The following is a 26,799-nucleotide window of genomic DNA, read 5'->3' as shown; positions in this document are numbered from 1 at the left end:
TAAAGAAAATGTGATCTAGACACACAGGGGGTTGTATTCAGCCATAAAGAAAAATGAAATTACATCATTTGCAGGAAAATGGATGGAACTAGAGCAATTTATGTTAAGGGAAATAAGTCAAACTCGGAAGGTCAAGGGTTGTATGTTTTCTCCCCTGTGTGGAAGCTAGAGAGGAAAAAGCGTAACAAAGGTGGGGGTGGATCCCCTAAAAATCAAAGGAAGATCAACAGAGGAGAGGGACCAAGAGATGGGAGATAGGGAGGGAGTTGGGGAAATGCTGGGGAGAGATAGTGGCCAAATTATATGGTTATATTGTGTGCACGTACAAATACGTAACAACAAATCCCATCACTAGGTACAGCTCAAATGTACCAATAAAAAATGAGGAAATAAAAAGCAAAAGGGGCAAGAGGGGATATTTTGGGGAAAGCTTTGAAGACTGAATAGGAGCCTGCCAGAAAGAAAAGGAGAGAAGAGAAGGACCAAACACACAGACTGGAAAATGTGAAACACCCTTGGAGAAATGATCAACCCCAGATCAGGGATTCTTAAATGCTGTATGCATGGGAATCTGCTGGAGGCTCCTTAACCTAGGTTGTGGGGTCTTCTGATGGAGGAGGACCATGTGGGGCTGAGAATTCTCAGGTGCTGCTGATCGATGATACTTGGTAGAGACCCGTGGCCTAGATAAGAGAATGATCTGGAACTCCCCTGTGTGTGTGTGTGTGTGTGTGTGTGTGTGTGTGGCATGCCAGGGCCAGCCTTGCAGCGAAAGAAAATTCCCGGAAGAAGTAAGGATTTCTTCTTTTCCTGCGAGCAGTGGTGTGGTTAAATTTTACTGTTGGTTTTGGGAGTAATTCATACTGGAACTGTTCAGTGGGAGGAAACGGGAAAACCACAACTTGGAACTTCAATGAGGGAACCTAGGATTTTATTGCATTTCTGCCCGCTCCGTGCCCCTATTCACAGGCCGGGGAGGGCCTGGGGCCAGAGGAGTTGGAACACACTAGTTCTTTGTTGTGCGGGTGAGCGAGTGTGTCCAGTCTGCAGAGAAGCTGGCCTTTCTATAGCCCTGTCTCCATTTTGGGGTCCCAGGTCTGCAGACCACAGGTGAATTCTGTCTTTATCACCAAGAAGGATCCATGGATCACCAAAGCTAGAAGCCAAGAAGGGATGTCCTTCTGGGGAAAACAGAGAGGGCACTGCAATACGGGGCTCCCTCGGATGGGGACAGAGGACAGCCTGGAAATTCTCCCTTTCACTTCTAATTCAATTACCATGTTTGCTTCTCTCGTTTTCCAGGATGGAAAAACCTCGGCTCTATCTGCTATTGTTCTCCCACCCTTTAAACGGGAAGAGTAACCCCGAAAGGTCAGACAATAGGATCACAACGCCCGCCCCCGCCCCACCTAGGACAGCCCCAGCCAGCTCTGGGGGTGGGCTTGTCCAGGGTGCAGGACCGGGAGGTTCCTGCGCCTCCTTCCGCAGCGGCACGCTCTGCCAGTTCAGAGTCGACAGCTGTGCGCGCTGTGTTCCTGGCCAGGGGCCCTAAAAGGCCAAAGGTTTGACGACTCCCAGGAAGGACAGGGAAGAGTGGGAATCGAGAATTCCAGAGACAGGGATGGGGGACACAATCAAGACATTTGGGTTCTGTGTGCCACCTTTATTTTCCTTTGTAATGTGGCTCTCCAGTCCTTCACTGTTGTCTTCTGAGAAGCTTCTAGAAGCCCACTTATCCTGGAGACCCTAGGTCTTCATTCCAGGATTTTCATTTTCCTGCTGCTGACCAGGAAGGAGGAGTCAGAGAATGGTCATCTAGAAGTCACATACCACCCGATTCCACGCGGGCCTGGCGTGGGCGGTTCCTCCTGAGGCATGCGCTCCGTTTATTTGGGGGATGGAACCTTTATTATCAGTGTTATGGATGAGACTCCGGATTCCTTTCTGGAGATGAAGTATTTTCGTCATCATGTCTATTACCCCTCACAAGAACCCAATTAGGGGAGATTGCCTCAACAGAGGAGGCTGATTAAATTCACAGATTTATTGCAAAACCACCTTGGGAGTTATGGAAAATGAGTTTCACTGCGAAGCTATCTTAAAAAAAAAAAAAAAATTCAAGCTGTGAGCCTGCACCTTAAATTATCCATCTCTAACAGATCATAAAACACCCATCACCTTCCATGCAGTTTACTAGTCTCCAGAGAGGTTCCAGATGCTTCTTCCAGGCCCTTGCACCTCCCGGAGGGTTAGGTGATGGGTTCCATTTCATGGGACACAGGGGATATTCTGACATGGCAGCAGAATAGGACAGACAGAGACCTGTTGCCAGAGAGATCAAACAAGAAGACCGTCTTTTGCCAATTTTGCTCCACTGGACAGGGAGGCCCTGTTTTAGTTGGGTCTCAGAAAAGTTGCTAAGAAGCACGATGTGAATATAATCCAGTTCTCCCTAGAAACAGGGACAGCAGCCAGGTGCGGTGGCGCATGCCTGTAATCCCAGCGACTTTGGAGGCTGAGACAGGAGGATCATGAGTTCAAAGCCAGCCTCAGCAACTTGGCAAGGCCCTAAGCAACTCAGCGAGACCCTGCCTCTAAATAAAATATAAACAGGACTGGGGATGTGGCTCAGTGGTTAAGCACGTCTGGGTTCACTCCCCGGTACCAAAAAAAAAAAAAAAAAAAAAAAAATCAAGGACAGCAATGAGTGGTGTATTCCTGACCGCAAACCTGAGGTCCCATAAGTCTTGCTTTCAAACTCCTAACTTTGGATAAGGATATTCAAAACACATACCAAACACACACAGTCAGGGTTTTCATTTAAGGCAATAGCTACCAAATTGTTTCCTGCAGAACATCAACTTCCTAGGATGTTCAAGAATAAGAGATTTTCTGGTGGTAAAGTCAGGGCAGTGTTATATGCTATGTGCCCCTTGATTCATAATCCTTGTTAACATTTTAAAAAGAGTTAACATTTAATGAAAATCTACCTGAGCCAGGTGCTAAATACTTTTGGGTTGGTTATTTATTTAGTTAGTTATTTTGGTACCAGGATTGAACCCAGGGGCACTTAACCACTGGGCCACATCCCCCACCCTACTGATTATTATTATTTTTTTATTTTGAAACAGGGTCTCACTAGGTTGCCACAATCTCGCTAATTGCTGAGGCCAGCCTCAAACCTGACATCCTCCTGCTTCAGCCTCCTGGGCTGCTGGGACAATAGGCATGCACCACCAAGCCAGGCTACTTTTAAAGTATCTAATCGAATCTTCCAAAAGCACTGAGGTAGAGGTTCATTAATTCCATTTTGCACATGAGGAAGTTGAGGGTCAGCGTGGCTAACTGAGATACCCAGTTAAAGGTCAAGCCAAGTTTCAGATCCACTCTCATTGCCAAGTCTACGCTTCGAATCACTAAGCTTTATCATCTTTCCACTAACTCTGTAGAGGCTCTCTTACATTGCTGTTAATAATGTACTTTTTTTTTTTTTTTTTTTTTGCATGATTGCTCTTTTACACAGCTGAGTCCATTCTTTAACAGTCCATCACCTTTTGCGGCTCTCTCTAATGTTTTTCTCCATGTCATTTCATGGAACCTACTTGGTATCACTTTAGGTAATATCTTCCCGTCCCGTCAAGCTTTTCTGCTCCGATCTTATTTGACCTTTCCCTAACGGCTGTGCGCATGCTTTAGTGGACAATTACTGGCTGAACAAAGATGTAAAGGAAACAGGATGGAACTGAGTTTATTTACCCTGCCTCTGGCAAGAGAGGCTTCCTCCGCACAATGAAAGTGTGTAAAAAGTAAAAGTAGAGTTACTTTGCAGGTTGCGTGGAATTTTGATTTCTTGCACCCTTGGGATAAGTGGGTAATAAGTTTTATCTCATATAAGAGATGAGGGAGTGAGGAGAGGGAGAGGCAATGAATGATTTTGTATTCTTTGATTTCATATTAAAAAAAAGAATTGATTAAATTTAGGAACCGTGTGTGTGTGTGTGTGTGTGTGTGTGTGTGTGTGTGTGTGTGTATTTTTCTGCTAATGACCTTACCAGTGCATAAACTTGCTCAGGAAATGGGTCTTTGAAAGGGGAAGAGAGAAGAATAGCAGTCATTAGTAGTGACCTTCTCTTAGCAGGGACAGAATCAAACATAGAAGTGGCATCTGTAAGATAGTACGCGGTCTATCCTCCAAGCTACTGGACTTCCTTGCCGATGACTCCCTCCTACCAGGCTGGGTCTTCTGAGAGCGCATGCCTGAGAGCATTTATCCTGTCTATGTGCCTGTGAGCACTCAGGGCTGATTTATTGAGCAACTACACTGGACTCAGCCTTTCTGTTCTTCACAGGCCAGATGCACTGTGTACCTTGTGTGATGTTTGTGTGGAGTTGTTTTTGTTGTTGTTTGGTTTTGTCTGTGGCTGAGACTGTGCTGCACATTCTCTGTGGGTTACCTCCCTATCTCCTTCCGTCTCCAAAAGAGTCGTACAAAGTAGAAACTGTCATTAGCTGTGGTTGATAGAAGAGCACCCTGGGTCACGGAGAAGAGAAATGGCCCATTCAGGGACACTGAGCTGCCAAGAGCATAGTGGGGACACTCAGTTTTTCAGCCAGCACTTACTGCTACCTCCTGCATTATAAGATATGAGTGGGAAGTTCTCTGTTGCCACACGGCTCTTCTGACAGACGAGATGGTTTCTGTTTCAGATATGTAAATAGGAAAAAGAAATGTTTGATCCATGTATTAAAAATGAATTTGCGGTGCAGGCCTGTAATCTCAGCGGCTCAGCGAGACCCTGTCTCTGAATTTAAAAAGGGCTGGGGATGTGGCTTAGTGGTTGAATGCCCCTGAGTTCAATCCCTGGTACAAAAAAAAAAAAAAAAAAAAATGTGACTCATTACCAACCAGGTGAGTGGGACCTCCATGCTGCTGGGGGGTGAGGAAGTGATTATTTATTTTGGGCAAAATCCTAATTATATGACTATAAATTATTTGGGGTAAAAATGCCGAGAACACCGATCTTGCCTGCAGCCCGAGCACTTTCCCCCATTTTGACCATCACTGATATATTTTTTTCCTCCAGCCTTACCAAAAAAAATCCTTGAAATTGTTTCTGAAGTGTCACTTCATTATTTGAAATAAAACACACAGTGAGCCGCCTTCTAAAGCTCAGATAATGTCATCTTGAGGAAAATATCAAAGAAGGAGAAGATGGGGGGCCAGGTACATGGCTTTCCTCCACTAAAAACTCTAAAAATCAAGCCAAAGCAATTTGGCTAAAACAGAAATGCATCACCCAACCATGAGACATGGAGGACCCTAAACACGTGAAAGATGCGGATCTGGAAGAGTCGGGTGGTGTGCGATGCAAACTGTGTGACACTCTGGAAAAGGAAGAGATCAGGGCTTGCCCACGGTTGGAGGGAGGGATAGACGGACAGACGGGAGAGGGAGGGATGGACAGATGGAGGGAGGGATGGACAGATGGAGTGGGGGATGGACAGGAGGGATGGGTGAACAAATGGGGGAGGGATGGACAGAGAGATGGAGGGACGGATGGGTGGACAGATGGAGTGGGGGATGGATAGACGGAGGGAGGGATGGACAGATGGGGAGAGATGGACAGAGAGATGGAGGGAGGGATGGGTGGACAGATGGAGGGATGATCAAATGAAGGGAGGGATGGACAGACAGATGAAGGGAAGGAGGGACAGATAGAGGGATGAACAGGTGGAGGGAGGGAGGGATAGACAAACAGATGGAGGGATGAGGGGATGAAGGGAGGGATAGACAGATGGAGGGAAGGAGGGATGGACAGATGGAGGGAGGGATGGGTGGACAGATGGAGGGATGATCAGATGGAGGGAGGGATGGACAGATGGAGGCAGGGAGGGATGGACAGATGGGGAGAGATGGACAGAGAGATGGAGGGAGGGATGAGTGGACAGATGGAGGGATGATCAGATGAAGGGAGGGATGGACAGACAAATGAAAGGAAGGAGGGACAGAAAGAGGGATGAACAGGTGGAGGGAGGGAGGGACAGATGGAGGGATGGACAAGAGCTGAGGCACAGGGATCTGGGGGACTGAACTCCTCTGTGTCATACTGTGATGGTAGGACCATGTCACCACATATGACAAAATCCGCAGAATGTACAATGCAAAGAGTAATCCCAAATGTCAACTGAGGGCTTCGGTGAATGATCACACGGCCCCATCAATCATCGCCAGCGCACCCACTAATGCCAGATGGCGGTGACCAGGGAGACCAGGAGGCCGGAGGGAGAAGGAGGCACCTCTCAGTACTGTCCCTTCGATTTTCTACAAGCCTCTAACTGCTCAAGAGGGTGTCTTAATTTTAAGAAAATTTAAGCAGAAGAGAATCAAGCTGCTTCTCGGCCTCATAGCATCTCCCTGGACGACGGTCCCCTCGTGGGGGAGAAGATGATATCCTTAATGCGTAATCACAACTCAGTCAGTGACAACCCAGGAATATATGAAAGGTCAATTTAAACGTCTCAGTGGGTCGGAAAGACAAAGAAGACTTTGTCCCCCAATAGAATTCATCCCATGGAACCTTGGAGATGGCAGGAGATAAAACAATACTCTTTATCGCCGGCAGATTAACCGGCAAGGACATGTTCTCTCTATTTATACTATAGGATCCTGAGGACAATGGGCCTTTTGTCCTTCCACCTGCAAGGGAGAAGGAGCCCAGGACAGAGGTGGGGGTATGGGAGGCCCCGCAGTTCAGATTTCTTACCTGCCTCTCCGATGGGACATTCCATTTCATAACACGCCTTCCAGTCCAAAGAATCTGGAGACCAAGAAGCCAGGATTCAGAGAGGGGGCAGGTCCCAGCCTTACTTGAGGACAATGGTGGAATATAAAAATCCTTGCTGGAGAGAAAAGTTGAACAAATCGTGGCATGTTTTGGCTTTCGGGTGGACATGGGGCCACGGGTTTCCTCTGGTTTCTTGTGGGTCTTGCAGCTTCTCTTCCTCTGGCTTTTACAAAGTTCCAGGCACAGGGTAAAGGCTTCACAGAGGCTTGGAGAATGAATGGACCTCAGGGACTTTGCCAGAAGGAAACAGAAAAATGATTCATTGACACTGACCCTGGATGTGTCCAGCGGTTTCACTAAAGTTTCCAGGTACATGTTCTTGGGTGGGCACGTGTACATTGAGGGCTTCCTTCGTTCTACACTCTGGGATCTGTTGGCTTTGATTGCCTTTGGGGCAACCAACCTTTGCCCTCTTCTTCTTTCTTTCTTTCTTTGGTGGTCAATACTCTGCAAAAGTCTAGTCCATCACTTAGATTTCCAGTGCAGTTCCCTATTTTTTTTTTTTTTTTTTTTTTTTTTTTTTTGATACCAGGGATTGAACCCAGGGGTGCCTAGCCACTGAGCCACATCCCCAGCCCTTTTTGTATTTTATTTAGAGACAGGGTCTCGCTGAGTTGCTTAGGGCCTCGCTAAGTTGCTGAGGCTGGCTTTGAACTGGCAATCCTCCTGCCTCAGCCTCCCACGCTGCTGGGATGACAGGCGTGCACCACCATGACTGGCTGCCTTCTTCTTAACATGTGAGGTTTGCCTTTCATTTTCCATTTTCACCTGCGGGGACAGTCTGCCATCTCAGCCCCGTCAATCAGAGTGTTGTTTCTCAATGCTTTTGTGGGATTCAGAGAACACATAACTCATGCTGAACCTGTGAAAATCCCACCTGGAAATTTGTCAGCATGATTTGAGGTGTTCCATTTCTGCTGGGGCTGACGATGCGGTCAAGGGCAAGCCTGGAGGTCAGAGTCGGCTTCTTTATCACCATTTGGGGAAAATCTCCTTGAAGATGAAGTCAAAATAGAGAAACACTGGAAGGAGAGGAAACTAGCCCTGGTGAAATATCTGAATGACATGAACCAACTTAAGCCCAAGGCCAGCATGTTTGTTGAGCCCTTTGGTGAAAAAGGCCACAAGTTCCCAGAACATTAATCCCCAGTTATTATTTTTTTATGAAAATCTTTTTTATTTTTGCAGAGCACATTTTGATTCATTGTACACAAATGGGGTACAACTTTTCATTTCTATGGTTGGACGCAATGTAGATTCACACCATTCGTGTAATTGTACATGGTAATACCGTCTTTCTTTCAAACAGCTCATTTTGTAGAGTGCTTGCCTCGTGGTGCACAAGGACCAGGGTTCAAATCCCCAGAACCTCAGAAAAGAAAAAAATCCCCAGTTACAACACACCGGCATATCTACTTTTCCCTTCCATGTTGAAATTGAGTCTCCACTGTTATTCCATGTCCTCCAGGTTAGGATTCAGTGGGGTAATTCTAACCGGGAGACGATCTGTCCGGAGCTTCAGCTGGTTCTCTTGGGCCTCATCACAGCTCCAGATGGACAAAGGACATCCGGAATGGACAGTCCTGGAAATACCACCACCGAATGCTAACAAAAGGCAGAACTCTCCTGTGTGGAACATTTTGCTACACCATGTACTGACAATTATTTTGAATTAGAGAAAGTTGGCACGTGGCAGGGTCCTGCTGAACAGATTGAGACATCAGGGAACAAGCCCTGGGGCAGTGCCTGGCCCACATTCTGAAGAATGGCCTCATGCCACTGGCCCCCTGTCACCATCCAGGCTCCATGAAGTCTAGGAGTGGACTAAAGGCCAGGGTAGCTTGAGTTTGAAAAATAACCTCCATTCGTGGATGGAATAGGGGGGGACGAAGAATATGTCTCTGCACCTTTTTTTTCTTACCTTCTCCACCAAATCTAATAGAAACTAACGCCGGTAGCTTCACGGTGCTGATTCTCCTCTGCCAACATTCCCTTTGACTTCTACCACACCCCAGGTGACAGGTCCTCTTAGCATCCCCATCTTACAGTAGAGAGAAGGGGGCCTAGAAAACTTCCAGAATGTGCCATCGATCTCCAAGCAGGATTTAGACCAAGTCCTGGGACCCAGGCCTTCAAGAATATTGCCTTCCTTGTAGCAAAGAATAAAACAGGTCCCGGTCATTGGCTAACGAATTGGGAAGAATACTGTAAAGAGATTCCACCCCATTCAGAATGCTGGAAAATGACCGGGGAGGGAGAGAAGGGACTTAACCCAAGTTCAACTGCAAGTCCAAGAAGTGGGCACTGGGATCTGGTCCCGGACCACCAGCTCCTGCCCAGTGCCTGCCCTCTCGTGTGGGGTGTGTGTGCTCTTCTCCACAGATGTTCATCAGGCGCCACTGTTATAGATACGTCAGCCATTACACTTCTAAGACATTTCCAGAACACTTAGGGAACGACCATGTTCTGAGGCTGTTTCCCTCTCCCCTTGGGGTTCCAGGACCTCCCCATGATTCAGAAATCAAAGATTTATAAATCAGTGAGTCTGGCCCCACAGAGGGACACCCAGGACCCTTCTCCTTTCTGGTGGCCAGCACCCACCCTGATTGGTCAAGGCCTCTGCACTCTTGGGAACATGTTTTGAACATAAGTCCTCCATGGACACCAAAGCCAACACAGATAATGGGTCTGTCGTGGGTGAGTTATGGGACTTATCTCAGCCATTCACACCGTTATCCCAAAGAAAAGAAGCGGACAAAAGCGAATCTTCTAAGGGAGCCCAAGACAAGAGGGGAGGTCAGGTGCAGAGGGAGGTCTCTCTGGTTTCAGGACCCCAGGGAGCCTTTTCATCTCTGGTCCAGGCAGCATGCCAGGGGACTGGGGGCAGATGCCCTCCCCTCCGAGAAGCATCTGCATTGTCCATAGGAGGCAGGATGGGTTTTTCCTCTTTAGCCTTCCTGATTTCCTTTTGGAAAGGCAGAACCACGTCTTCTGTCAGGAGAGCGGGTCTGACACACGGAAAATATAAGGAAAGAAACACTCACCACCACTGAGGGACATTCAGGCCCAGGCTTCTTTTGAAGTTCATGGGAGATAGAAGCCTGCATCAGCACTTTTTGGGTTTCGAGAGACCAGACGAGATCCATGTAGCTACTTTTTTGACCTTTAAAGGTGGAGATAGAAATTGCTAAAGGAAGAGGGGCCTAACGCACAGAATCTCGGCATGAGGCGACCGGGTACTGCTGGCCACACTGAAAACCATCTGGATCTCGAAAGCCTGGCTTCCTGAGCTGAGGGGTGGCAGAGACCTGGGCCAGGCCACTTGAGGATGGGTTCCTCTGTTATGCCTAACCAGGGGAGAGGAACCTACCAGGATTTATAGATCAACAGTTCTCAGGTATGATTCAATATAAACATTCATATTCTATCCATCGAGAGTATTCTTTGAAACTAAACCCATATCTCTCACCCTGCACAAAACTCAACTCAAAATGGATCAAGGACCTTGAAATCAGACCAGAGACCCTTCATCTTATAGAAGAAAAAGTAGGTCCAAATCTTCAACATGGCCTAGGATCAGACTTCCTTAACAGGACTCCCATAGCACAAGGAATAAAAGCAAGATTTAGTAACTGGGATAGATTCAAACTAAATAGCTTTCTCTCAGCAAAGAAAACTATCAGCAATGCGAAGAGAGAGCCTACAGAGTGGGAGAATATCTTTGCCACACACACTTCAGATAGAACACTAATTTCCAGAATCTATAGAGAATTCAAAAAACTCTACACCAAGAATACAAATAACCCAATCAACAAATGGGCTAAGGATATGAACAGATGCTTCACAGAAGATCGACAAGCAATCAACAGATATATGAAAAAATGTTCAACATCTCTAGTAATAAGAGAAATGCAAATCAAAACTACCCTAAGATTCCATCTCACCCCAACTAGAATGGCGATTATCAAGAATACAAGCAACAATAGGTGTTGGCGAGGATGTGGGGAGAAAGGTACACTCATACATTGCTGGTGGGGCTGCAAATTAGTGCAGCCACTCTGGAAAGTAGTGTGGAGATTCCTCAGAAGGCTTGGAATGGAACCACCATTTGACCCAGCTATCCCACTCCTTGGCCTATACCCAAAGGACTTAAAATCAGCATACTACAGAGATGCAGCCACATCAGTGTTCATAGCTGCTCAATTCACAATAGCCAGATTATGGAATCAATCTACATGTCCTTCAATTGATGAATGGATAAAGAAACTGTGGTATATATATACAATGGAATATTACTCAGCTATAAAGAATAGTAAAATTATGGCATTTGCAGGCAAATGGATGAAATTGCAAATAAGCTAAGTGAGATGAGCCAATCTCAAAAAACCAAATGTCGAATGATCTTGCTGATAAGTGGATGATTACACATAATGGGGGGTGAGAAGGGGGCAAGAATGGAGAAAGGAGGGACTGTATAGAGGGAAAAGAGGGGTGGGAGGGGTGGGGGGAAGGAAAAATAACAGAATGAATCAAACACCATTACCCTATATAAATGTATGATTACACAAATGGTATGCCTTTACTTCATGTACAAACAGAAACAACATGTATCCTATTTGTTTACAATAAAAATAAATTTAAAAAAAAGGATATTCTTTCAGCTAGGCACAGTGGTGCACGCCTGTAATCCCAGCAGCTCTGGAGGCTGAGGGAGGAGGATCGTTCAAAGCCAGCCTCAGCAACTTAGCAAGGCCCTGAGCAACTCAGCAAGACCCTGTCTCTAAATAAAACATAGAAAAGGGCCGGGGATGTGGCTCAGTGGTGAAGTGCTCCTGGTTTCAATCCCAAGTACCAAAAAAATAGGTAAAAGAAAATAAAAAAGCACATTCTTTCATGGACCAGAAATCTACTTCAGTGATAGCCACACTTTTTGGTGCACTGCCTGAGGAAAGAGGTATTCCCACAATGATCAGATGGGGAGGCCTGGAAACTCACCCACTTGGCCTTCATCGGTGATCTTCCTGGCCTCTGGGTGTTAGATTTCACATCATTCCCTATTCCAGTTGCTTCTCCAGACAGTCAGCATTCCCACAGCACCTTATGGTTTCCTTTTTCTAGCTTTTATTACATTTTAAATTATCTGGCTGGTACCTGTTGCCCACCTAGACCCACAGTATCCACAGAGCTGAGACGGTTAGATCTCCAAAGCCTAGCAGAGGCTTTAGCTTCATGGTATCACTGAGAAATAAAGGAACATTGCAAGACCCTGACATTAATTCTCAGCTATTTATAGAGGAGGGCTCTTAACTGCCATTAGGCTATGTGGAAGGGGCACTGGAGAAGATATGAACACATCCACACTACACAGAGCTCTTCAGTTTCACCCATTCACAAAACATTCTCCCTACCATTTGACCCAACTCTCCCCCTCCTTGGTATATACCCAAAGGACTTAAAATCAGCATACTGCAGTGATGTGGCCACATCAATGTTTATAGCAGCTCAATTCACAATAGTTGAGCTATGGAACCGACCTAGGTGCCCTTCAACAGATGCATGGATGAAGAAAATGTGGTCTATATACACAATGAAATGCTACTCAGCCATAAAGAAGGATGAGATATGGCACTTGCCGGTAAATGGAAGGAATTGGAGACTATCATGCTAAGTGAAATAAGCCAATTCCCCCCAAAAACAAAAGGTCGAATGTCCTCTGATATGCAGATGCTCACACACAATAAGGGGGAAGGAAGAAATAAGTTCACTGGATTAGACAAAGGGGAATGAAGGGAAGGGAGGGGGATGGGAACAGGAGAGACAGTGGAATGAATGAACATCACTTTCCCATGTTCATATATGAATACACGACCAGTGAGACTCCACACCATGTCCAACCACAAGAATGGGAAGTCACACTCCATGTATATATGATGTCAAAATACACTCTACTCTCATGTATAGCTAAAAAGAAAAATTTTAAAAAGAGTCTCTCAGTTTTTTGTCTTTTCTTTTTTCCCTATTTCTTTGAGCATTCTCTCCTACATGGTGATGTCTGGAAATCTCAGTTCTATGTTATGCAGACTGCTTATTGTAATAAGCAAATCAATGAATTTTTCTTACCACCCCCAGGTTTGTGTTTCAGATTGGCTCTACTACAAAAAAAAAAAAAAAAAAATCTCTGTTGAGTCATCACCAGATACTGACTTTAAGCAAAACAACTTTGGTGACTACATTCAACAACTGCAGTCAATTTTAATCATATTGGAGTTTCGGGGTTTTTTTGTTTTTGTTTTTGTTTTTTTGCTTTTTCTCTGGTTCTATTTGACATAATTATTTATATCTAGCTTTATGTGAAACATTTACATGGCATTATAATAAGTCAACATGAGAGCCCTGCAATTAATTTTTCTTTAAAACAAATCTTACACTCAACAATCTTTATGGGAGGATCACCAGAAAGACATAATATCAGGTAAAAGTGTTGAGTAGTTTTATAAGATCCAAGTTAAATGGTTGTCAGCTCGACATAGCCTGTTTTAAGGTGTTCCAAGAAAGACTTATGATAACTACAAAGCAAAAACCCACCGTAGGTACATGAAAGAAAGGTATGTGCATCTATAACCACTACCATCTCATTTACTGTTGCCAAATGGAGTAATACCTTTTGGGGAGGGGGGGATACCAGAGATTGAACTCAGGGGTGATTACCACTGAGCCAAATCCCCAGCCCTTTTTTGTATTTTATTTAGAGACAGAGTCTCACCAAGTTGCTTAGGCCTCACTAAGTTGCTGAGGCTGGCTTTGAACTTTCAATCCTCCTGCCTCAGCCTCCAGAGCTGCTGGGATTACAGGCCAGCGCCACTGTGTCCAGCTAATAGTCTTTTTAATTGCCAGCGTATGAAGCCTTGGGGTTAGTATACATGCCTTAAAGCCTTACATTGTTGACAATGACGATTCTACAATTGTTATTACTTATGGCAAGCCAGAGCTGTCCGAGTATGGCGCAATGCCCCCCCCCCCCCAAAGCGCTCTAGGTAACCGGGGGACCTTGTGAGATATATATTCATCAAACATCACTGCTGTGCACATAAAGACGAGCGATGGCATGCAAGCCTGGCTCTTCTGAATCATTTTTCAGATCTGGGTCATGGTGTGCATGCTTCTCCACAATGTTGTTCTCCATGTCAGCGAAGGCGCCCACGGTACAGCAAGTCCTTAAAGGAATGTCCCATTCCGGAAGTTTCCTCCCAAGCTTCTGTCATTCCTTCCAGAAGCTTCTTTCTTTCTTTCTTTTTTAATTTTTTTTATTTTTTTCGTTTTGTTTTGTTTCTCTTGTTCTTGGCCAAATCACTTTACTTTTTGTTTTTTGTTTTTCCAGTCACTTTAATGTACAACCTTTAATGTACCCTCTGAAGTCCATAATTCCTCGACATTCTCACCTTGCTCTTGTAAAAAGTCCAGTCTATATTTTCAGTCTTTATCATCAGGAGGGATACCTAATTCCTCATCTGTCCCCCCGGGAAGGATCTGGATACGTAAAATGACCCAGCATAGCATCTGAGGCACGCCAAAAGTGCCACAGAATCCAGAACCACATAGTGGCGCTGAAGAACTCACCCAGGAACACCTGGGATCTGGTCAGCTAGGGAACTGCCTCCCCGGGGCTCGAGATGCACATCACCACCAGCGAGGCGCACTCCGCTGCCTCCACCCGCCGGTGCGCAGCCTCCTCCGCGGGAGGAAGGCGCCAGCTGGGCCAGAGGGACCTGCTCCCAGCGTCGGATAGCCGCCCCTGGCCCTGCACGAGGTTTGATGTGTATGGTTCTGATACGAATGAACCGGCACAGTCAACGCCTCTCAGTTAAATACTTAAAAATTCCCATGGGAGAGTCAACAAAAGATGGCATTACGATGTCTCCTTGTCGACCATGTTAAAAAACCAAGCTTCATCAATTTAAGGTATATTTTATAGTATTTCACTTCCATTCGGCCTCTCAGACTTCAGCCAGCTATGGATTGTTAGAATGCATTTATGGTTTGTTTTGTTTTGTTTTTAACCTTACTTACATTATCTTCATTTGTTAAATGCTTATGATACATCAGGGTTTAGTCTATGGTCTTTGCATGTTCAGCAAGTCAAATGCAAGAGAAGTGTACATTGTCCCAATGAAATAAGGTATTGAGAATTTAGACAGTTTGTTCAAAGTCACGTTGCTTCTTTTTTTCCAAATTTTTATTTGTCCTTTTTAGTTATACATGACAGTCGAGCGCATTCTGACACATCACATATACATGGACTATAACCTCCCATTCTTGTGGTTGGACATAGTGTGGAGTTTCACTGGTCGTGTGTTCATACATGAGCAGAGGAAAGTGACGTCCCATTTATTCCACTGTCTTTCCTATTCCCATCCCCTCCCTTCCCTTCATTCTCCTTTGTCAAAGCCAAGATTTGACTTCAGTATTTCTGACACCAAACTCCAGTCTACTTACTACTGTGCGATATATTGTCCACATAAACACAGACATTGGTAGTGGAAGAATTGGCAACTGATATTAATGATCCTTATGTGCTATGTAATAAGGCATAAAGGAAGTAATAAGCTACTTCCCCTGGCCTTCCCTCTGCCTGCCCACAAGTATATAAAGTACCATGAACAAGGATTTCTATCGACTTCTCTCCCCAAGGCCAAATTCTTACAATTACCCCTCAGAGACTGATCTGGAGGTAATGGGCCAATATTTCTTGCAGCATGGCCATCTTGCTTTAAAAGTTTCTGGGGCGTTATCTATTAAAACGACCCAAGTCCTAGTTGTCTTTCCGGTCTCTTATAGGAGTTAGGTTTATATATTCTTTTTTGAAACCAATAATCAGAAAATTTCATTTTGGCGAACATTCGACAGGAAATTAACGTTACTTCCTTCACGTGTTTATGGGCCACAGTATGAAAGAAAGGAATATGTGTACTTGTTTTATGTTGTACCCAATGCAAAAAGATTTTATTATTTAGTGGCTGCTCTATATGGCTATGCTTCTGTAGTTATTGTGCTTTTAAAAAGAAGAAAAATGCAGTCATCCCTCAGTATTTGAGGAGAATTGGTTCCAGAACCCCGTGCAAATACCAAAATCTGAAGGTGTTGCAGTGCATTATATAAAATGGTGTAGCATTTGCATTTAACCTATATAACCTCCTGTGTGTAACCAACTCTAGATTAGTCATCACACCTAACACAATGCAATCGCATGCTTCAATAGCTGCTGCGCTGTGTTGTCGATGGAAAAAGACCAGGAAAAGAACCCTGTATGGGTTTAGTCCAGACACAACTTTTTTATTTTTTATTTGAAGATGATCTCTGTCATTTCTAGAGTTTGTGAGCCCAGACTTAGTTGGGAAAATGTCAGTTTCAACTGAAAAGATTTTTAGATAGTGTGAGCCAATGTCTCGTCTAGCCAAAGCCAATGTCAGTGTCTGGTCAAATGGGTCGCATGGTGTGAGAAGTCATGCATGTCTGAGCGCCCATCTTCCCAGGTGTCCATGCCTGATGCCACCGTCTCCTCAGCCACCCACAGGTGAGAGCATTCCTGCCTGTTCCTTACTGAGTCCCTCTCCCCACTAATCTACCTACTGCTCTCCATCCCCAAAGCCAATATGTCCAGCCACCTCCGTGGCTCAGTTAGCCAACTGCCTCAGCCTCTGAGTGATCTAACCAGCCCCTTTCTTTCTCTGGTCCTGTTGGTGATGAAGTGAAAAGTCTAATCACATCACCCCCTAAAGCTTTAAGGTCCTCGATGACTTCCTGTGGTGTCAAGATAAGGTCCCAAGTCAATGGCTTACAAATCCCCTTGCAATGAAGTCCTTTTAACCTCCTGAGTCCCATCTCCTCCCTCACCTCCCAATCCCCAGCCTCTGTCAAATGGAACTGCTTTTAAAACCTCAAACATCCCACCTTCAAGCCCTTGTACCTGGGGTTTCTCCACCTAAGATATCTTCCTTTTCAAGTCCAAAGTAGACTTTTGGACACTGAGGGAGGAAAAAAAAGCACCCAGTTCCCAATTCCTGAGTAGACTGCAGGGAGGTTTGGCTTTCTGAGCTGCTTTTGAATTAGACCCTACTGCTGCCCCACTTTCTTACGGTGCTAGGCCCATAGCGGGTAGTCACAGAACTTGCTGGAATGTACTGACATCCTCAGTGAAAACAGGCAAACTAATATGAACATTTGCCCTCTGAGTTGTTTCAAAAGATGGTTTGTCTTTGAAAGGCAAGAAAATGTATAAAAGAAACTAAAACCTATGATGGGTCTGAGTTGGTTAGCTTGCTGCTGGGTGACTGGTATTGGCAGGCTATTCCAAGGGGTTAGGTTGGGCTGTTCTCTCCCTTTTCCTAAGACTGTATTTTGGGATATGTTGGAATTATTATTATTATTATTATTATTATTTTTTACTGTCTCATCCCAAACCGACTTTGCATGTGTCATGAAAGTTATGTATGGAGCTGAAGAAAGGAAAGAAAAATTAAACATGGCTCCATCTACAAAACTGTCTCAAATGAACCTACCTCTCTCTTTTTCTTCTGCCTTCTTTAGCACAAAGCAGGACATACCAACATGGTCCTTTCAATGCAAAATTATAGTACAAAAAATGCTGGTTTAAGCTGTGGTTAACCTAAACTATGAATCACCCAACCTCTCTGAGGCTCCTCTTTGGATGACCAGCTATCCTATCCAGGGCTCTCGCCCACCACCCATGAGGAGACACAAAGGAGAAGCAAAAAAAAGTTGGGTCTGAGGGGTTGGGTGTGTCGAGTCCAGGGCCTCACACATGCTAGGCAAGTGTTCTACCACTGAGCCACAATGTCAGCCCTCTTTGTGCAACTTTTAATTTTGAAATGTGTTCTCCTTTATAACACAAAACTGCAGATGCACATATATAGGGAATGCTGTCACAGAACTTGACTGTTCCTGTTACAACTGTCCACGTCACTGATTTCACTTGGCACAATATCCTAGTGTTTCATCCACATTGAAGCACTTTTTCCTGAGGCTATGTACTGTTCCGTTGTATGGGATGACAGATTTTGTTTATCCATTCACTCATGAATGGACACTTGGGTGCTTCCATATTGTAGCTCGTGTAAATAGTGGCACTTATGAACATGGATGTTGACACCAAGAACAAGACTCTCCTGTCATACCTTTGGTTATATACCTAGAAATAGAGTTGCTGTATCAGATGATAAATCCATTTTTTAATTTTAAAGAACCCATCGTACAGTTTCCCACAGCAGCTGTACCATTTTTCATTCCTACTCTCAGTACAAGGGTTGCAATTTCTCCACGTTCTTGTTACTATTTGTAATTTTCTGTTTTACTTTGTTTTGGTTTCTTTCTCCTTCCCTTTCTTTCTCTTGTCTCTTTCTTTCTTCCTTTTCTTTTCTTTGCTCTTTCTCGTCTCCTTCCTACCTTCCTTCCTTTCTTTCTCTCTCTCTCTCTTTTCTTTCTCTGTCTTGATAGCAGCCATCCTAATAGGTGAAGTGCATCTCCTAGTGATTTGGATTTGCATTTCCTTAACGATGTTGAACATCTTTTCCTGTGCTTATTGGCCATTTGTACATCTTATTTGAAGAAATGCCTATTCAAGTCCTTTTGCCTATTTTTGTGTGTGGATTTTCCTATTGTTGACCTTTAGGAGTACTTTACATATTCAGGACATCAGTCTCTTATCTAATTTTTCCTTTGTTGCTTTACCTTTGGTGTGATAGCTAAAATATCATTGCCAAATTCAATGACAAGAATTTTTGTCCTTTTTATTTCTAAGCGTTATATTGGTTATGGATTTATATTTAGTTCTTTGATCCATTTTCGTTCATTTTCATATAGGGTGTTAGGTAAGGATCGTTCTTCTTTTGCATACACACATCCAGCTTTCCCAGTGCCATATTTTGGAAAGACTGTCTTTTCCCCACTAAATGGTCTTAGCATTTGTCAAAAATCTTTTGGCCATGGGGCTGAGGCTACTGTAGCTCAGTGGCAGAGTGCTTGCCTAGCACTTGTGAGGCACTGGGTTCGATCCTCAGCAGCACATAAAAATAAACAAATAAAATAAAGGCATGCTGTTCATCTACAACTACACACAAAATTTTTTTTTTAATTATTTGACCAACCAGGTACAGGAGAGCACACCTGTAATCCCAGCAGCTCTGGAGGCTGAGGTAGGAGGATTGCAAGTTCAAAGTCAGTCTCAGCAACTTAGGGAGGCCCTAAGCAACTCAGTGAGATCCTGTCTCTAAATAAAATATTAAAAATGGCTGGGGATGTGGCTCAGTGGTTAAGTACCCTGGGTTCAATGCCTTGTACCCCCCCAAAAAAATCATTTGATAATATTTGACTATATACAAGGGATCACTTCTGAGCTCTCTATTTTGTCCCTTCAGTCTAGATTCTATTTAATTGTATTTGTTGATATCATACTCTTTTGATTACTGTAGCTTTGTAATAAACTTTGAAATCAGAAAGTCTGAGTTGTCTTTCTTCATTATTCTTTTTTTGAGATTGTTTTGACTATTCATAGTCCCTTACGATTCTATATAAATTTTAGGATGAGTTTTTCTGTTCCTGCAAAAAAAGTCCCTGGGACATCGATAGGGATTGAATTGAGTCTGTTGACACTGTTGGATAGCGTGGACATTTTAACAATATTAACTCTATGAATCCATGAACATGGGATGTGCTTCCATTTTTTGAAATCTTTTTAAATTTCTTTCAGAATCATTTCATAATTTTCATTGTGTGTCTTTCACATCTTTGGTTGTGCTATTATTCTTTTTGATGCTATTAAAAATGGAATTATTTCCATAATTTCCTTTTCAGATTTTTCACTATTTACCTTATGCTAATGCAACTGATCTTTGCATGGTGACTTTATATAATGCTGCTTTGCTGAATTCATTTATTAGTTCTAGCAGTTTCTTTTTAGAACCTTTGGAGTTTTATACATATAAAATCATATCACCTGGGAACAGAAGTAATTTTGCATCTCCCTTTCTAACATGGATATTTCCTTTGTTTTATAATGTTTTATTTCTTTTTCTTGCCTAATTGCTCTGGCAAGAATCTCAAGTAATATGCTAAACAGAAGAGTTTGGGCATCCTTGCCTCATTCCTGATCTTAGAGGAAAATTTTAAGTCTTCATTGATTATGATATTCCTATGAGTTTCTCACATGTAGTATTATATTGACATATTTTCCTTCCATTCCTGGTTGTTGTTTTTATCATGAAAAAAGGAATTGAATTTTATCAAACATTTATTCTGCATTAATTGACACCACATGTATTTCTTTTCCCTTTATTCTGTTAATGTGGTGCATTCTGTTCATATATTTTCAAATGCCAAAACATCTATGCCTTCCAGGAATAAATTCACTTGGTCATAGTGTATAATCCTTTTAATATGCTGCTGAATTCAGTTTCATGCATAATGTTGAGAATTTTTGCATTAATGTTCATAGGAATATTGGTCCCTAGCTTTCTTGAGTCTTTCTCAGGTTTTGATATCAAGGTAATGCTGGTCTCATAGAATGATTTTGGAAATATTCCCTCCTCTTTGAACTTTCTAGGAACATTTAAGAAGTATTGGTGTACTTTCTTCTTTAAATGTTTGGCACAATTCACTGATGAACCTATCAGGACTTTTCTTTAGAAGTTTCAATTTTTACTAATTATAAAGTCTCTTCAGATTTTTCTACTTATTTATATTTCTTCATGATTTAGATGTGATATTGTAGGTTTTGCACATCTAGGAATTCGTCCATTGCATTTAAGTTATCCAATGTATTGTTGATCCTTTTTATTTCTGTAAAATCAGTGGTAGTGTCCTCAGTTTCATTTCTGATTAACATAATTCAAGTCTTTTTTTCTTAGTCCATGTGGCAAAATTTTTGTCTTTTTGTTGATCTCTTCAAAGAACTAACTTTAGTTTCATTGATTTCTCTGTTGTTTTTTTAGTCTCTATTTTGTTGATCTCTGCACTAATCTTTATTAGTTTGTTCCTTCTGACAGCTTGGAGTTTAGTTTGTTCCTTTTCTAGTTCCTGAAGTTGTAAAGCTAGATTGCTGGTTTGGAATCTTTCTTGTTTATTAATGTCAGTGCTTGCAGCTACAAATTTCCCCATTAGCACTACTTTCCCTGCCTCCTATAAATTTTGATATATTGTATGTTGTTCATTTTCATTCATCTCCAAGTATTTTCAAATTTCTCTTGTAATTTCCACTTTGATCTGTTCGTTGTCCCAGAGTATATTGTTGAATTTGCAGAGTTTTTGGATTTTCCAGTTTCACTTCTGTTATTGATTTCTAACTAGATCCTGTTATGATTGGAGAAGATACTGTGTACTGCATCTATTTGTACAAATCTACTGAGACTTAACTTGCAGCCTAACACATAGTCCATCCTAGAGGACATTCCACCTGCACTTGAGAAGAATGTGTGCACCCTTGTTTACGGAACACTCGACCCAGCATCTGTTGGATCCAGCTGTTTTTTTGTGTTTATTTTCCGATTTGTTGTTACAGGGAAGGATGTACTGAAGTGTCCAACTCTCCTGGTATAACTGTCTATTTTTCCCTTCAATTCTGTTGGGTTTTCCTTCGTATTTATTGGTGGTCTGTCATTGGGTAGATAAATGGTTATGATGGTTATACACTCTCGCCGTGTTGGACTTTATTAACATAAACTACCTTTTTCCTTTTTAACATTTTAAATTTAAGTCTAATTTATACAGTCATCCAGCTCTCTTTTGGTTGCTATTAACATAGAGGGTCTTCTTCCATCTGAATATTTTCAGTCTATTTGTGTCTTTGGCTCTTCTGTATGTTATAGGTAACATACAGTCGCATCCTGTGTTTTTTATCCATTCTGCTGCTCTTTGCCTTTTGATTGGAGAGTTTAACCCCTTTACATTTAAAGTGATCCCTGCTAAGGAGGGCTTCTGTCATTGTCATTTATTGTTCCATGCTGCGTTATTTGTTGTCCCTTGTTTCCCTGCATTGTCTTCTTAAGTTGATTTCTTACAATGAAATATAAGATCCTTTTCTTCTGTATTTATTTTACAGCAATTTTCTTTGTGATTACCATGGGAACTACACTTAACATCCTACAGTTATAACACTCTAATATGAATTTATACCAGCTTAACCTCAATATCCTACAGAAATTCTGCTCCATTGTGGATCCATCCCCACTTCTTCTAATTATCCCAAAATCACATCTCTAGGCATTAAGAGTCCAAAAAACAAACTAACAATTCTTTTGTCTTTTAAACTATGTAGAAAATTAAATGTGGAGGTAAAAACCAAAGTCATACCAATACTAGTTAATATTAATCTCTTAATCATACAAAAACCAAAGAGTAGAGTACACATCTCTGTAACAACAATCTTAGTTTTAATAATTGCCCTTTCCTTCACTTGTATTGAGGTCTTTATTTTCTTCAAACATCTATTTATTTATTTATTTGGTACCAAGGATCGAAACCAGGGGTACTTAACCACTGAGCCTCATCCCCAGCCCTTTTATTTATTATTTATTTTTTAGAAACAGGGTCTTGCTAAGTTGCTGAGGCTGGCTTTGAACTTGCGATCCTCCTGCCTCAGCCTCCTGAGCCACTGGGATGACAGGTGCCCCAGTGTGCCCAAGTTACTGGTTAGTGTCCCTTCATTTCATCTTGAAGGACACCTGTAAGCTGTTCCTACAGGGTAAATCTACTAGTACCAAACTCCTTCAGCTTTTACTTATCTGCACAGTTAGAAAAGCATAGAGCCTGATTCTCAGAGTTGCCACGTTACTGGGCTCACAGGTCCACTTGAGCTGGTAGTTCAGTGGTAGAACACTTGCCCAGTGCGTGCAAAGCCCTGGATTTGATCTCCAGCACCACAGAAACAAAACTGGAAACAAAAAAACCAAAGCTGGAAACATCTCAATTTTATTTTTTCACTTTTGAAGGACGGTTTTTGCCAGAAGGTAGGATTCTTGGTTGTAGTTATTTTTTTTTTTTTTTAAATCACTTTGAATATATCAGCCCACTACCTTCTGGTCTCCACAGTCTCGGATGAGACGTCTGCTCATCTTATTGAGATTATTACCTGGTATGTGGTGTATCGCTTCACTCTTGCTTGTCTCAGGATTTTCTCTTTGTCTTTGGTTTTCAAAAGTTTTATTATAATCTGCCTCAGTGCAGGTCTTTGGGTTCATCTTACTTGGAGCTAGTGAACTTCACAGATACATATATATATTCATGTAAACACACACACACACACACACACACACACACACACACTTGTGTCTGGCAGTCCTGGGGATCGAACCCAACACTTTGCACATACTAGGCAAGCACTCTACCACTGAACCGCATTCCCAGGCTGCATTTCAGAGATATTTACTTCATGTCTTTATCAAAACTGGAAGCTTTTTCTTAAAGCATTTCTTTTTTATTATTATTTTTATTAGGCGTTGACGAACCTTTATTCATGTATTTGCGTGCGGTGCTGAGAATCCTGCCTCACCCCTACTAGGCGAGTGCTCTATCAATCACTGAGCCACAATCCCAGCAACAAAGCTGGAAAGTTTTCAACGAGTGCTTCTTCATATAGTCTTTCTGCTCCCTTCTCTTTCCCTGCTTTGGGAACTCGCACACGGCATGCGTTGCTTTGCTTGGTAGTACCCAACAGGCTCTTCCAGCTCTGCTCACTTTTCTTCACTCTTTTTTCTTTTTCTGTTCCTCAGACTTGATGATTCCTACTATTCTATCTTCAAAGGCACTGGTGCTTTCTTCCTCCTGCTCACATCTGCCTTTGGTGCCTTTTCATCGTGATGGTACTCAACTCCAGAATTTTCCATTGTCTCTTTTACCTTGTCTACGTATTGATATCTCTGTTTTGATCATACATCGTTTTCTTTGACTTTGCTGCATCTTCCTTTAGTTTTTGAGCATCTTTCAGGCAGTCTTAAAGTCTTTGTCTAAGAGAACTGCCATAGAGTCTTTTTTAAGGGGCGGTTTCTATGGATCTGGTGTCTTTTGGCTTTGTTTTTGTTTTCCTTTAATTGGAAAGTTTTCCTCTTTCTTAAAATGCCTTTAATTTTTTATTTTTGTCGAAAGTTGGACATAGGATCCTGATAATATAACTCTAGAAATCAGATCACATTCTGTCCCCAGAGTTTGATTTTTTTTAAACTATTTTTATTTCTTAAACTAGCATAAGCTCAGTCAATGCTGAGGATAAGCCTGAGATGTAAACTTCAGATCTTCTCAGGTCTTTTCACAGACTGCTCTCTTCCCTGGGCATGCATGGTCACTTTCTAATTTTTCCTGTACATGCACTTGGTTTTGAGAGTGCTCTTCCTTAATGCACAAAAGAGGAAAGAAGATAAAACATAAAGGGAGGAAAGATTTTGTGTGTGTGTGCTGAAGATTGAACCCAGGGGCATTTAACCACTGAACCACATCCCCAACCCTATTCTGTATTTTATTTAGAGACAGGGTCTCACTGAGTTGCTTGGAGCCTCGCTAAGTTGCTGAGGCTGGCTTTGAACTCACAATCCTCCTGCCTCAGCCTCCCAAGCCACTGGGATTACAGGTGTAAAACCTCTAGAGGTGACTTCAGCGGGAGAAGGAGGGGCCTGCAACAATGCAGGGAAGCACAGTGGGAGTTCACTTCCGCCAGCTGGCAAGAACAAGATCAGGTGCTCAGGATTCACTTCCCCAGGGAGGGCCCGTGTCCTGGCCGGTAGGTGACTACCCTCTCACTGTGTCCTCATAGGGCAGGAAAAGGAGAGCGCAGACAAGATTCTTAAGTCTCTTTTTATAAAGGCACTAATCCTGTAGTCGGGGCCCACCTTCATGACCTCATTTAAACCTGATTGTTTCCCAAAAGCATCATCTCCAGATACCATCACGTTGGAGTTAGGGAATTGACACTTGAATTCTGTGGCTGGGGACATATTGTGGTGAAGCCATTCTGAGCCACAAGCCATTTTGAATACTGGACCTTTGTTTTGACAAAAACTGCATTAACTCAACAGAAAACAGAGGAAGGTAGTTATTCAAAATACATAGAGATAAATACAGCACGAGTCCTAATTAGTTCTTTTGTTAGCACTTATGATATATCATGCACTCTAAATTTTGGGGGTGGGAGGCGTGTACCAGGGATTGAACCCAGGTTCACTCAACCTCTGAGCCACATCCCCAGTCCTTTTATTTAGAGACAGGGTCTCACTGAGTTGCTTAGGGTCTCACCGAGTTGCTGAGGCTGGCTTTGAACTGGCGATCCTCCTGCCTCAGCCTCCCAAGGCACTGGGATTACAGACGTGTATCCCTGGACCCAGTTTCTAAATGGTACTTTTAATATATAACTTAATTTTCAATCAGGTATTCTTACTTTTAGGTGAACAAACTCAAATTTCCAGAAGCTATATAAGTAGTCTAGGGTCACACAGGAAGAGACAGAGCAAACATTTGAACCTAGACCCTCGAGCCCCCGATGTTGGCTTCATTGTTTGGTGTGTTATCTTCTCCACAACACGGAGTTCCTGGTACCTCAGAGCCTCCTGCTTTTATGACACAGGTTCCCTGGTCAGCATGCAAAAGACTTCAAGTTCAAACAGATATGAAGTGAGGTCTCTGATTGGACTAGCAGAGGTCACATGCCCACCGCCAGGTAAGAGGTCAAAGTACTATGGTTGGATACTCTTAATTCCCAAAACTAAGGGGGGAAATGCATGGAGCATCCCAAACAAATTCAAACATCCCACCATCCCATGTATGCAAGGTTCAGGCCACAGGACATCTGCCAGATACCACGCATCCATTAAAAACAACAGCCAGGCGTGGTGGCGCACACCTGTCATCCCAGCGGCTCAGGAGGCTGAGGCAGGAGGATGGAGAGGTCAAAGCCAGCCTCCACCACTTAACAAGACCCTAAGCAACTCATTGAGATCCTGTCTCTAAATTAAAAATAAAAAGGGCTGGGGATGTGGCTCAGTGGTTAAGCACCCCTGGGTTCAATCCCTGGTACCAAAACCAAAATGATAATAATAAAAATGAAAACACAAAGCAAAAGAGAGAGCCGCTCAGGCTGCTGGTCGGTAGCTGTCATGAAGCAGTCCCTGGGGTGCCACAGAGGACGTGGTGAGGCAGAGCTAAGGTCAGATGCGCTGGTGCCTCTGGTTTCTCTGCATCCTCTGGGAAGCCCGGCTGAGCCCTGGGTTTCTACCTATAAATATAGCCATTGTCATGAACAGTTCCCAGAGTCCTTTTCGCCTCTAGGTAGCCATGATTTTCTTCACTGAATCTTGGGGTTAAAAAAAAAAAATAAAATCGTAGATAGCTGTGTATGGGAAAAGAGGATGTTATTGCTGGGTTCAGTCCAGAAAAGAGGTGTTTGCTCTTTTCTAATCTTTGTTTGGCCTTGTGGTGCTGGTTTTGCTCATTGACCGTAAATTCTCTAGTTGGAAGATCCGATTTCCTTAGCCATCCCAGGTAAGGTACAGACCCTGCGCAATGCCCAACTTCACCCAGCGGGAAGGCCACAGAGGGAAAAGGAGGGGCGGCGCCGGGGCTCAGTGATCAGCCCTGCACCAGGGAAACAGCAGGAAGAGGACACTCTGAGCCCGTGCTGGGTCCACCTAACTCCGGAGTAGAAACATGTGATCGCCAGGTCTATTGGATCAGTGTAGGTGGCCCTTTTGGTGAACCTGAACATCCCACCTCAGCCCCCATTTCTCCATTAAGAGACAATAAAACCACAGCACTGGCAAGGTAGCTCACACCTGCAATCCCAGCAGCTCAGGAGGCTGAGGCAGGAGGATTGCAAGTTAGAGGCCAGCCTCACCAATTTAGAGAGGCCCTAAGCAACTCAGGGAGACCCTGTCTAAATAAAATATAAAAAGGGCTGGGGATG

General features: G+C 43.2%; 1 protein-coding gene across 11 annotated transcripts in view; it reads right to left on the bottom strand.

Moving 5' to 3' along the window:
- The window catches only part of LOC306646050 (uncharacterized protein), a 242,773-nt gene that overhangs the window by 124,097 nt on the left and 91,877 nt on the right, over positions 1-26,799 (bottom strand). The window contains exon 3 of one of the 11 annotated variants that reach the window (XR_013759802.1): positions 7,099-10,008. The exons of the other annotated variants lie outside the window; for them this stretch is intronic. The gene's annotated coding sequence lies outside the window, so the exon portion shown is untranslated. Of the gene's footprint in view, positions 1-7,098; positions 10,009-26,799 lie in introns of those variants that run through there. 11 annotated transcript variants of the gene reach the window in all.

This window comes from Sciurus vulgaris, assembly GCF_902686455.1.
Source record: "Sciurus vulgaris genome assembly, chromosome: 16".
Taxonomy (NCBI): Eukaryota; Metazoa; Chordata; class Mammalia; order Rodentia; family Sciuridae; genus Sciurus; species Sciurus vulgaris.
This window is presented reverse-complemented; position numbering and strand designations above follow the sequence as displayed.